We start from the raw sequence: 13575 nt of genomic DNA on the forward strand, positions 1-13575 counted from the left end.
AAAATAAATAAATAAATCCTTGAATATGTTTTGGTGAGAGGCCACCAGCATTATTGTTTTGAAGGAGGCCGGTCTTCTCCAATTCTCTCAACGGTCAATATTGCATGATCTACTCGTGCAAGATCTTAAGATATAATAAACAGTCTGAGGCAAACAAACTCGAGGCAGCCTGCAGCTTTTGAGGGAAAGGGTTGGCCCTTTTTGGCAGTAGTTTTTGTCCTCTTGGTTGACAATCCACCCCATTCACATGAGTCAGTTGCAGGTGATCTTCTCTGGTGAGAAGATAAACCCTGTGGTCACCAAGCAAGTGCAGGGCTGCCTTCTCACTGGGGCGGATCACGAGGTGGGTGATGCTGCCATTCTTGAGGGAAATTCGAAGCCAACCTTCTGAAGGGAATTGCAATGTTCCGCAGACAATATAAGCAAATAATTTTGCGTGACAAACAGAGATTTTGTAGCTGTCCTCTTCCTGTTTGACATCAGCTCCATTTCGGAAGGCAACCTCAGCGCACCATCTTTGTAATACACAGTTTTGGGTGCTCCTTCGCACAGGAGATCCATGCTCAGCTTGGTCACCCTGTGAAGATGTTTGCTAATCATGTCGGTTGTTTCCATTACTCTGGCCACTGAAGAATGGACAATTTTTTTTTTAATTGAAAGAGTTTAAAAAAAAAACAAAGACATTTTCCCCCCTTTTTTCCCCCCTCCCTCCCAAAAAACCCCCTTCCCCTCCTTCCCCCGGCTTCCCGGGTCAATCACAAGGTATTGTTATACATAAACCAAACATAGAATAAAATTTTCCCTTCCAATCCAATTAACCACATCCAAAGCTTTTCATCTCCCAACCCCCTCCCCATTACATAAAATAACTTTCTAATTATTCAAAGGCAATCTGATATTTCTTAATCTGATATCTATTTTGTAGATAATCAATCCATTTTTTCCATTCAATTAAATATCTTTCCTGTGTATTGTCTTTTAAAAAAGCTGAGATTTTAGCCATCTAAATGGAATGGACAATTTTATCAAATTTCGGTCCCAGACTTGCAAGTCACTTCTTGATTAGCTCAGCTTGCTTAAGACCCAGCTTGGTTAAGACTCCGTCCCTATCCTGTTGCCCATCCAAATTATGCTGAGAATAATGTATGAGGAATATATGCCTGATAACATTTGCTTTATAGCAGACTAAGCGAGAGGACGCCTCCTGTTCATTGCTCTCTTCATTTTTCTTCCTCACGTTGATCTCTCTCCTGTCCCAGTTGTTATCCCAGTAGCCACTCCAACCTTGGTCGGCTTGTTCCAACCAAGAGGGCATAGCCAAGATGGTGGGCGATGACAGCAGCAGTAGGCCCAGTGGTGGCACTACAGTTGAAAATGTAAGGGGCTCTAGGGCCTCCCCACCCCCTGCTGATGTAGCGGCTGTTTCTGGAGCAACCATGGTGGAGAAGAGGATGAAGCTGCCTGTCAACTTGCAGGCTGCAGTGGCCAAGATTGTTAATGAGCCAAAACATCATGGTGGCTGACTGCATGAGAGGCACCCACCCGGCCAATGACTTCCTGCCATGGACAGGGTATGGCACCCTAATACTGCATTCTAACTATATATATAAATTGGAAGTGTCTTGGCGACATTTTGACGAAGTCTCATTCGTCATCTTCAGGCTTTAGCTTCGTGCTTCTGGGAGCAATGTGTGATTGCAGCTGTTTCTTCCTTTTTAACTGCTAGTGTTGAGGTCCACACAGGATGTCACCACCACACATCCACCCAGAAAGCAGACCCAAAACCACACTGATCATGAAGCACAACCAAGGACCAGAAGCCAGACCGCAGCTGCAACATTAGCCATTTCAAACCCCTCCAATCCATACATGCAGCAGACTGACACCCATTATGAAGATGTAGCACGACCACGACCACGAAGCCAAACAACAGCAATGCAGCTCACCAGCTCAAATCCCCCTGCAACTCAGACTAATCTGAGCACAACCAAGCCCCCACCCAAACAGGACACACTCCCAGCCAATCAGAGCACAAAAAAAACCCCAGCCAATCAGAGCACAGCCAAGCTCCCACCCAATCAGTTCAAACCCCACTAGCAGTTAAAAAGGAAGAAACAGCTGCAATCACACATTGCTCCCAGAAGCACGAAGCTGAAGCCTGAAGATGACGAAACGTCGAAATGTCGCCAAGACACTTCCAATTTTACGCAGGAGAAAACCCAAATAACCAAAGACCTACATACAAACACCTGCGAAAACCTCAGAATATATATATATATATATATATATACACATTATATATATATATATATCACACATTGCTCCCAGAAGCACGAAGCTGAAGCCTGAAGATGACGAATGAGACTTCGTCGAAACGTCGCCAAGACACTTCCAATTTTACATGGGAGAAAACCCGAACAACCAAAGACCTATATATATATATATATATATATATATATATATATGTATATATATATATATATATATAGTATACACACACACACACACACACACACACATATACATATATATATTTGTTTTCTGAGGTTCTGAGCACAACCAAGCGCCCACCCCCCAAACAGAACACACCTTCAGACAATCAGAGCACGGCCAAGCTCCCAACCAATCAGTTCAAACTCCCACTAGCAGTTAAAAGGAAGAAACAGCTGTGATCACACATTGCTCTTAGAAGCACGAAGCAGTAAACACCAGCCTGAAAATGATGAATGAGACTTCGTCGAAATGTCACCAAGACACTTCCAATTTTACATGGGAGAAAACCCGAATAACCAAAGACAGACAGACAGACAGACAGACAGACAGACAGACAGACAGACAGACACACACACACACACACACACACACACACACATATATATATATATATAGGTCTTTGGTTGTTCGGGTTTTCTCCCGTGTAAAATTGGAAGTGTACAAACATATACAAACACCCGTGAAAACCTCAGAAAACATATATATATATATATATTCCCCTCCAAAATCCAAGCAAGGATATTAAGCCACGGAAAGGGTCGAAAAAAAGGAGGCAGTCATTTTTTTTTGTCTGGTGATCTCCAAGAGATTCAGTGAAGTCCTTGATAACAGCTTCTCATTGCTCCTGGGAGAACCAGGAGCCTGTCATGTTCTTATGAAACACCCACAGAGCAGAACCTTGTTATCGTACCTGAGCATTCCCTGCCTCTTGACAGGTTGGGCTGAAACTCATTCAGAAGTTGTAAATATCAAAATGAATGCACCTGAGCAAGGAAATGTCCTTGAAACCTGAACAGGATATTGGTCTGGGCTTTCTAAAGGACACCTCCCATCATGTGGGCCTCTGGTGGCTCAACAGACTAAGTCAGTCTGTTATTAACACAGCTGCTTGCAGTTATTGCAGGTTCAAGTCCCACCAGGCCCAAGGTTGACTCAGCCTTCCATCCTTTATAAGGTAGGTAAAATGAGGACCCAGATTGTTGGGGGCAATAAAGTTGACTTTGTATATAAATATACAAATAGGATGAAGACTATTGCTTGGCATAGTGTAAGCCGCCCTGAGTCTTTGGAAAAGGGCGGGGTATAAATTCAAATAAATAAAATAAAATAAAATAAATAAATAAATAAATAAAATAAATGTATGGTTCTTTAGTTAAACAATTACCACCAGATAGATGGATCACTCACTTGAGTGTCAAGAAGCAAAGTTGCCCCCACCCGCTTCTAAGTACAGCGGAGATTGATTGCAAACGGAAAGGGAGCAGCATACAGGGGGGCGGGTTTGTACCCAAGGCAGTGATGGGTTGCCCCCGATTCGCACCGGTTCTATAGAACCGGTAGTAAAACCAGTGGGAGGCTCCACCCACTGACCCGAACGTCATCAAAAATGATCTGCGCATGCACAGAAGAGCTCCCGTGCGTGTGAGCGGAGCGAGGGTGCACCCATGGGCACAATACAAACAGGTAGTAAAAGTAAGTAGAACCCACCCCTGACCCAAGGTCTCACCTAGAGATAAAGCTCTGATAAATTATAATTGATATTAGAAAAATCTTTTAGGTCCCCTTGGTCTCAAAGGCTTTACACCGAGAAGAAGCTCCAAATTTACCTTAAATTATATTTTGGTGAAATAAGGTTTTGAAAGAGTATAATAGCGATAGCGATACCACTTGGACTTGTATACCACTTCATAGTGTTTTTACAGCCCTCTTTAAGCGCTTTACAAAATAGAATTAGAATCAGAGGTGGGTTTCAGCAGGTTCTGACCAGTTCTGGAGAACCGGTAGCGGAAAGTTTGAGCAGTTTGGAGAACCAGTAGTAAAAATCCTGACTGGTCCCGCCCCCATCTATTCTCTGCCTCCCAAGTCCCAGCTGATTGGGAGGAAATGGGAATTTTGCTGTATCCTTCCCCCAGAGTGGGGTGGAAATGGAGATTTTACAGTATCCTTCCCCTGCCAAGCCCACCAAGCCATGCCACACCCATAAAGCCACACCCACAGAACCGGTAGTAAAAATTTTTGAAATCCACCACTGAATAGAATAGAATAGAATAGAATAGAATAGAATAGAATAGAATAGAATAACAGAGTTGGAAGGGACCTTGAAGGTTTAGTCCTGCCTAGGCACCACTTCAGACAAATGGTTATCTAACATTTTCTTAAAAACTTCCGATGTTGGAGCATTCACAACTTCTGGAGGCAAGTTGTTCCACTGATTAATTGTTCTAACTGTCAGGAAATTTCTCCTTAGTTCTAAGTTACTTCTCTCCTTGATTATTTTCCACCAATCGCTTCTTGTTCTACCCTCAGGTGCTTTGAAGAATAGCTTGACTCCCTCTTCTTTGTGGTAGCCCCTGAGATGTTGGAACACTGTTATCATGTCTCCCCTAGTCCTTCTTTTCATTAAATTAGACATACCCAGTTCCTGCAACCATTCTTCATATGTTTTAGCCTCCAGCCCCCTAATCATCTTTGTTACTCTTCTCTGCACTCTTTCTAGAGTCTCAACATCTTTTTTTTACATCGTGACAACCAAAACTGAATGCAGTATTCCATCATATTGCCTCCAACAATCTGGGTCCTCATTTTACCCACCTTGGAAGGATGGAAGGCTGAGTCAACCTTGAGCCTGGTTAGATTTGAACTTCTGAAAACTGAGTGAGGTTAGAACTGAACAAAACAGAACAACTAATGAAAACAAAACCCGACAAATTTACACAATGAAAAGAAATCTTAAGGGAGGCCAAAATGATTTCTCTAATACTTAACATTCAAAAGATCTTCGTCCCAGTTTATGGCACCATTTTCTCAAGAGTGTGGAGCTGTGAAAGGCTATTCTGACCAAATCCAAGCATTTGTTTAGTTTAGGAATCCAAATTTAAGCATTACAGAGATACGGCTTTGTGGCCTCTATGCAAATAATTGCAAAGTTTTCCTTCATGACCAAGCTCTCTTTCCATTTGTTTTTGGATCTTCCTACGCTTCTATTGACTTATTTCATAATCTTTTGTTTTTTGTTTTTTACAACGTCTTTGGAATTGTTTCCAAATGTGCTTTTAAAAAAATATATATTTGTTATTGTTCTTCGGTCATGTCCACCTCTTGGCAACTTCGTGGAGCATAGCACACCATGTACCCCCGTCCTCCACTGATTCCCAGAATTTGCCCAAATTCATGTCCTCACCTCCTTCCCTCTTTCCCAACCTCAGATCTTCTCCAATGAGTCTCGCTTATCATTAGGTGGCCAAAGTATTTCAACTTCAGAACAGTGAGGGTTGGTTTCATTTAGGGTCTCATTTGATCTCCTTGAAATATAAGAGATTCTCAAGGGTCTTCTCCAGCACCACCATTTTCAAGCAATTTTAAAATATGTTCTTTAGTAATTCCCACCCACTTGGAGCTTCTTTCCCCATTACCTTCTCCTGCTATAATTCCACTGATTGCTTATTTATTATCTTATAATTATCACTAAGTGTTGGTTCCTATGATTTATGATGAATGTATTTCATAATATTTCATGATCATGATTTATCACTTATAGCTTTTATGTACACTGAGAGCTTATGCACTGGAGACAAATTCCTTGTGTGTCCAATCACACTTGGCCAATAAAGAATTCTATTCTATTCTATTCTATTCTATTCTATTCTATTCTATTCTATTCTATTCTATTCTGCATTCTCTTTCCTTGTCTTCTCTTATCTTCTACTGTACTCTACTGTACTCTACCCTACCCTACCCTTCCCTACCCTAATCTGCCCTATCCTTCCCTACCCTACCCTATCCTACCATACCCTACCTACCCTACCCTACCCTACCCTACCATACTGTTAAGTTCGGGCAATGAAGAGGCAGGAGACGATACAAGTGACAACAGCTCTTTGGTTTATTGTGGTCCCAGCAAAAGCCAACAGGAAAAAAACCCCTCTTTAAATAGTATTTTGGCTGAGGCATCAGCCAATCAGCAACCTGCATTTTCCCGCCCAAATTTCCCTCCTAAAATTCAAATACATTACACATACCATACCCTATTCTATTCTATTCTATTCTATTCTATTCTGCATTCTCTTTCCTTTTCTTCTCTTTTCTTCTACTTTACTCTACTGTACTCTACTCTACCCTACCCTCCTCTTTTCTCTTCTCTTCTCTTCTCTTCTCTTCTCTTCTCCTGTACCCTACCCTACCCTACCCTACCCTACCCTACCCTACCCTACTCTACTCTATTCTATTCTATTCTATTCTATTCTATTCTATTCTATTCTATTCTATTCTATTCTACATTCCATCCAATTCCATTCCATCCTACCGTATATATAACATTATAATTCAAATCCTATTTTATCAGCAAACTTTAGAATGGCTTGGAATTCTCTTGTGCTGGCTGGTTGCCCACACATGTGCAGAGTGACAAAAGGCAGTGGTGTGAATCCCTTTCATTATTCCTGTATGTGCAAAAATAATGAGCCCAGCTCGAAACTCTGTCCCACTGTGATCACTATGTATATTTTTTTAAAAAATTCCATTTTGGGAGCTATCATAAATCTATCACCCAAAAAAAAAAAAAAAAAGTGGCTCAGGCTATATTTCAGCAACATTTTGAGTTCAGGTATTGGAACAGAAAGATACTGTTGGAAAAATAAAATTGAAAATGAAAAGGCAGGTGAGCGAAGCTTCCCACGGGCAGCAGTCTTTGTGCTAAAGGGCAAAAAGTATTGGCTTCATGTGAATATGCAAAAACAGGGGCTTTGTTTTCCTTTTTGCAATTTGCACAGCAAAATCCAGCACAAAGATGGATTAGCGGTTCATCCGAAGATGGATGCGCACCGATGCTTTAACCCACCACTACAGGAGCTGAAGAAAAATCGCTATCTCAATTTTTGATCAGAGTTGGATTTCAGCTGACAAAGAAAATGAGAATCTTGGGCATTCTGCCTCAGTGACCATCTGGAAGAATGGCCAGATGCCCGCTCCAAAATCTGTAGGACTCTTGTCATTTGCCAGTGGTGCCAAACAGCAAACGGCTTAGATGAGTAGCCCTATAGTACACTTTATAGAACATTTGTCCGGGAGAAAGAGAAGAAGGAGTCCATCCTCTCTAAAACTTTGGCTCACTAAACCATCATTCATTGCTTCATTCTATGGATATTCTCTATCATCCAGGTCAGTGGTTGTCCCAAAGATGTTTCTCAATAGGTGGTTGGGCTTTATTGGCTTTTTCCTTGAAAATGTTTTGCTTCTCATCCAAGAAGCATCTTTAGTTCTGGAGAACTGAACTGAAGAAGCTTCAGAACTGAAGAGGATGAGAAATAAAATGTTTCCAAGGGGTGGGGGCAAGTTCATTTGCCTTTTGAAAAGCACATTTGAGACATTGATTCATTGATTGATTCATATAATTGAAATAGAATAGAATAGAATAGAATAGGATAGGATAGGATAGAATAGAATAGAATAGAATAGAATAGAATAGAATAGAATAGAATAGAATAGAATAGAATAGAATAGAATAGAATAGAATAGAATTCTTTATTGGCCAAGTGTGATTGGACACACAAGGAATTTGCATATGCTCTCAGTGTACATAAAAAGACAAGATACATTTTTCAAGAGTCATAAGGTACAACACTTGATAATAGTCAATGGGTACAAATAAGCAATCAAATCATACTAGAAAACAATCAATATAAATCCTAAGGATACAAGCAACAAAGTTACAGTCATACAGTCATAAGTGGGAGGAGATGAGTGATAGGAATGATGAAAAGATTAATAGTAATAGTCACGCAGACATAGTGAATAGTTTGACAGATTTGAGGGAATTATTTGTTTAGCAGAGTGATGGTATTCAGCAAAAAACTGTCCTTGTGTCTAGTTGTTCTGGTGTGCAGTGCTCTATAGTGTCATTTTGAGGGTAGGAGTTGAAAAAGTTTATGTCCAGGATGCGAAGGGTCTGTAGATATTTTCACAGCCTTCCTTTTGACTCGTACAGTATACAGGTCCTCAATGGAAGGCAGGTTGGTAGCCATTGTTTTTTCTGCAGTTCTAATTATCCTCTGAAATCTGTGTCTTTCTTGTTGGGTTGCAGAACCAAACCAGACAGTTATAGAGGTGCAGATGACAGACTCAACAATTGCTCTGTAGAATCATTGATCGATTGATTGATTGATTCATTCCTTCATTCCTTCATGATTCATTGATTCATCAGTTCATACATTCTATATGCAGTACTTACTGACACTTATATTTAATTCAATGCCATCAACAAAGTTCAGAAAAGAACAAGGAAGTATTGAAGCAATTCTTTGTATAAAGAAGCAACTGGAGGATGCTAACGTAGTTAATAGCCACTCCTGGATGCCAGAAAGGAATAAATGGTTCAGTGGTATCCATTTAGGAAGACCTTACGGGCAACAAAAGATATGGAACTAATGATCACGGGACTCTATTTTTTGAGGGGGATGGGTATGTGTGTCCTTGCCATTTGCTGGTGGGGAGCTTGGCTGGGTAGGAGTCAAAGCACTAAAACAAGCAGACCAAGAAATGTGATGGAGAAGTCCTTCTGCTTAATGGCAGAACTGCTACAAGAGCTAAACAAACCCAATTGGTCACCAAGGGGGTTTACAATTCCCAGTTCACTCAGGGAGAAAGAAAGTGCTTTACGCAAACCTGTTCCCTCTGCAGGAAAATTATGGATTATTTAGAAGGAGAAAGAAACAAAGGCAATCAAATCATCTGCTACTTTGGCATCAATGGCACCGCTTGCCTTCAAAAGTTGTGGGAACTTCATCACGTGAGACTTTCAAGAAAAGATTGGACTGCCATTTGTCAGAAATGGTATAGGGTCTCCTGCTTGAGCGGTGGGTTGGACTAGATGACCTATATGGTCCCTTCCAACCAGTGGTGGGATTCAGGTAATTTAACAACCGGTTCTCTGCCCTAATGATTTCTTCCAACAACCAGTTTGCCAAACTGCTCAGAAAGTTAACAGCCGGTTCTCCCGAAGTAGTGTGAACTGGCTGAATCCCATCACTGCTTCCAGCTCTGTTAATCTGTTAAATCTGTTAAAATATGCACTGTTTGGTGGAGAAGATTATTTTAACTGAATGGATAACTAGTGTTCTGTCCCCCTCGCCTCAGTCCAAGTGATGGCTTAATTAGCCGGCACTATCAGCTATGGCAGCAAAGTAGTGAGAATCTGCCAAGTGTCTCTGTTATCTCTCTTGATGCCAATGAGTCAACAAACAGTACTTCAGCTCTAGTCAAGCAGTTGATTTGCCTGCTACAAAGAGGCATAGCAGCCCTTGCTGCTTTTATATCCTGTGGGGTGTGGCTCCATGACTCAGCACTTCCGAGGCCTGCCCCACCCCTGCTTATGTTGTTCCTGCCTCTCCTGCCTCCTGCCTAGGGTCCAGCCAGGCCTGATTGCCATCAGATGGGTCTGGAGGCATGGCCGGGGGGGTGGGGGAAGAGTCAGGGGACGGAGGCCTCGTTATCTCTTTCACCTGGCCTGCCTCTCGCTCCTGGAGCTGAGCCAGGGAAGCCGGTGCTCCCGAGGTAAATCCTGACGGCCCTTCCCCCTCACTTTCCAAGTCACTTTCTGGCAGGGGGCCCGGCTCGGGGGGCACAGACACAACAACTAGGTTGGTGTAATATGTGTGAATAATTCCACCATAAATGGCAGTCTAAGCTCGATATAAATAATGCATACTTTTACAACGATACTCTTTCTTTAAGTTTGTTAGTCAACTTAAGCAAACAAATAGGTTTAGTTTCCTTGGCCTTCCCGCCCTCCCTTTTCAAAACCATGAAAGCACATATGTACGGTTGATTTTAATAGAGGTTTTTTTTTTTTTTCCCCTTGTGGGCCAGGGTGGAATTCACAAAATCCCCCCGTCAGAACCAGAAAAAGGTTCTGCTTTAAATCTGTCAATGAGAAACAAAATAGCTGAAGAAGCTTCTTGGATGAAGAACGAAATGTCTTCAGAGAAAAACCAGAAAGTCCAGTGGCCTCTTGTAAAAAAGCACCTTTGGGACAACCATGACCTGGATGACTGAGAATCTCCATAGATATATACAGCAGTAGTGGTATTCAGCCGGTTCTATCCGGTTCGCCCAAACCGGTAGCGATGGCTGCGAGAGACTCCGCCCACCCATCCGGATACCATCACGTCTCGTTTTTGATGCTCTGTGCATGTGCAGAGGTGGCGTGTGTGCTCACATTTGTGAACCAGTAGCAAAGGTAAGTAAATACCGCCCGTGCTATACAGGTAGTCCTTGACTTATGACAGAGGTGAATAATAATAATAATAATAATAATAAAACTTTATTATGGTCATCGACCAGCAATAGACATACAATAAATTAAAAATACTACTGACATCAATCGTGTATAATACCATCCCTATTATTAAAATACATGATCTCAACCAATAGGGTCACTCCTTAATTTATGTGCATGGAGAGCTGATAAGTATGGGAGTAAATGTATTTTTCCCATAACTGTTTTATATATATATATATATATATATATATATCCAAAAAGTTGGCATCAGTTGACATCTATAATTTGGTAACCAATTTTTTTCTTGTGGACATTGCAGCAACACAAAATTTTGCCACTGCTCATGTGGTAGCCGGATTTGAGTCTTGAAGGAGAAAGTCTACATAAAATTCGTCTGTCCTCCCTGGCAATCTCTCTAGTAAGGGGAGAATATATATTGACCTACATACTCTGTATAACTCACAGTACAATAAGACGTGTGAGATATCTTCGACTTCTCCTTTACCACACATACATACCCGTTCTGCTATGGGTGTTCTCTTGTACCTACCCTGGAGAAGTGCTGAGGGGAGAATATTAAATCTGGCTCTGAAGAAAGCTATTCTTTTTTGGGGGGGAGATCAGATCATTCAGATATCCTGCTGATTCCCATACACCCTGTTTGATTTTGTCCCTACTGCGGAGAGACAACCTTCTTTAGTTATTCTTGGAACTCCATGTCCTTCATTCTATCAATTACCACTTGCTTTGCTTTGACAGAGGTGAAGAAGCTCCTTGGATGAGAAGCGAAGCGTCTTCAAAGAAAAACCAGAAAGTCCAGTTGCCTCTTGAAAAAACTCCTTCGGGCGTTGTAAGTATGAAAATAATAATAATAATAATAATAATAATAATAATAATAATAATAATAATAATAATAATAATAATAATAATAATAATAATTTAATTTTTATACCGCCCTTCTCCCGAAGGACTCAGGGCGGTGAACAGGCAAATAAAATAATACAATACATTTCAATAAAAACACTATTTAAAAAACTTATTCCAATAGCCTAAATTTAAAATACAATACAAAATATAAAATAAACCCCAATAAAATCCATGTTTAAAAACCCTATTAAGCCAGTCCTGCTCGGAAGAATAGATATGTTTTAAGCTCGCGGCGAAAGGTCCGGAGGTCAGGAAGTTGTCGAAGTCCTGGGGGAAGCTCATTCCAGAGGGTAGGTGCCCCCACAGAGAAGGCTCTCCCCCTGGGGGTCGCCAGCCTACACTGTTTGGCTGACGGCACCCTGAGGAGGCCCTCTCTATGGGAGCGTACCGGCCGGTGGGAGGCATGTGGTAACAGAAGGCGGTCCCGAAGATATCCCGGTCCTATGCCATGGAGCGCTTTAAAGGTGGTAACCAACACCTTGAAGTGCATTCGGAAAACCACAGGCAGCCAGTGCAGCCTGCGCAGGAGGCGCCTCGAGGTCGACCTCTGCCCCCCTGCCAACACCGTCTGCGATCGGTCGGAGAGATAGGATGAGAACCACCGAAACACGGTGCCTCCCACACCCAATCCCTCCAACCGCCGCAGCAGGATACCATGGTCGATGGTATCAAAAGCCGCTGAGAGATCAAGGAGAACCAAGGCAGAGGAATAACCTCTATCCCGGGCCCTCCAGAGGTCATCCACCAATGCAACCAAAGCTGTCTCCGTGCTGTACCCGGGTCGGAAACCGGACTGGAACGGACTGGAAAAACAGTTATAATTCATGTTTTCTCCCCCCTTCCCCAGGGGCTGATGTAAATTCAGACAATCACCAAATGAATGGTTGTAAGTAGACAGCTCCCCATTTTGTCTATGAGTATGACTTTATGAGTATGTACAATTGCATTGTTTAGACAGGAAGGCATTTACGTCTTATAGGTTAAACACCTTTCCTTTAATCTAGGGATGAAGTGTGAATAAATTGGGTTGAGAATTTTGAATAGACTGCAAAAGTGTAAGTAGACTGCTGACCTTGATTAAGAGATTTTAGACCTTCGTTAAGGTAAAAGAAAGACATTTCTATTTGACGAGGGTAGATGCAATTAATTGATTGTCTCTTGTAACAGTCTTGTTTATTCTCTTCTGCCACATCAACCTTTGCCTCCATGCTAAAGAAGTAACAGAAATGGTGGTGTGAGATGTAAAACACAAGGGGAAAAAAAATACCTGTATCAGTGGTGAGATTCAGCCAGTTCAAACCAGTTCAAGCGAACTGGTAGTGGCGACCTACAGGTGGGGCCACCCACCCACCTGGATGCAACCCCACCTTATATTGCTGTGTTTTTGACACTGCACGCATGCGTGGATGGCTCGTGTGTGCTAATTGCCATGTTGTTTGACGTTGCACGCATGTGTAGATGGTGCGTGTGAGTGAATTGCCGTGTTTTGAACTACAGAAAAAAACAATGGCTACCAACCTGCCTTCCATTGAGGACCTGTATACTGCACGAGTCAAAAAGAGGGCTGTGAAAATATTTACAGATCCCTCACATCCTGGACATAAACAGTTTGAACTTCTACCCTCAAAACGAGGCTACAGAGCACTGCACACCAGAACAACTAGACACAAGGACAGTTTTTTCCCGAAGGCCATCACTCTGCTAAACAAATAATTCCCTCAACACTGTCAGACTATTTACTGAATCTGCACTACTATTAATCTTCTCATCGTTCCCATCACCCATCTCCTTCCACTTATGACTGTAACTTTGTTGCTTGTATCCTTACGATTTATATTTATATTGATTGTTTCCTGATTGCTTATTTGTACCCTATGACT

The 13575-nt window shown here is 41.9% G+C and overlaps 1 pseudogene; it reads right to left on the reverse strand.

Annotated features, from left to right (window-relative positions):
- Positions 1–252: 252 nt before the first annotated feature.
- On the reverse strand, positions 253–1438 carry LOC131203510 (serine/threonine-protein phosphatase PGAM5, mitochondrial-like; annotated as a pseudogene).
- Between the last annotated feature and the right edge of the window lie 12137 nt (positions 1439–13575).

This window comes from Ahaetulla prasina, chromosome 8, assembly GCF_028640845.1.
Source record: "Ahaetulla prasina isolate Xishuangbanna chromosome 8, ASM2864084v1, whole genome shotgun sequence".
Lineage (NCBI taxonomy): Eukaryota > Metazoa > Chordata > Lepidosauria > Squamata > Colubridae > Ahaetulla > Ahaetulla prasina.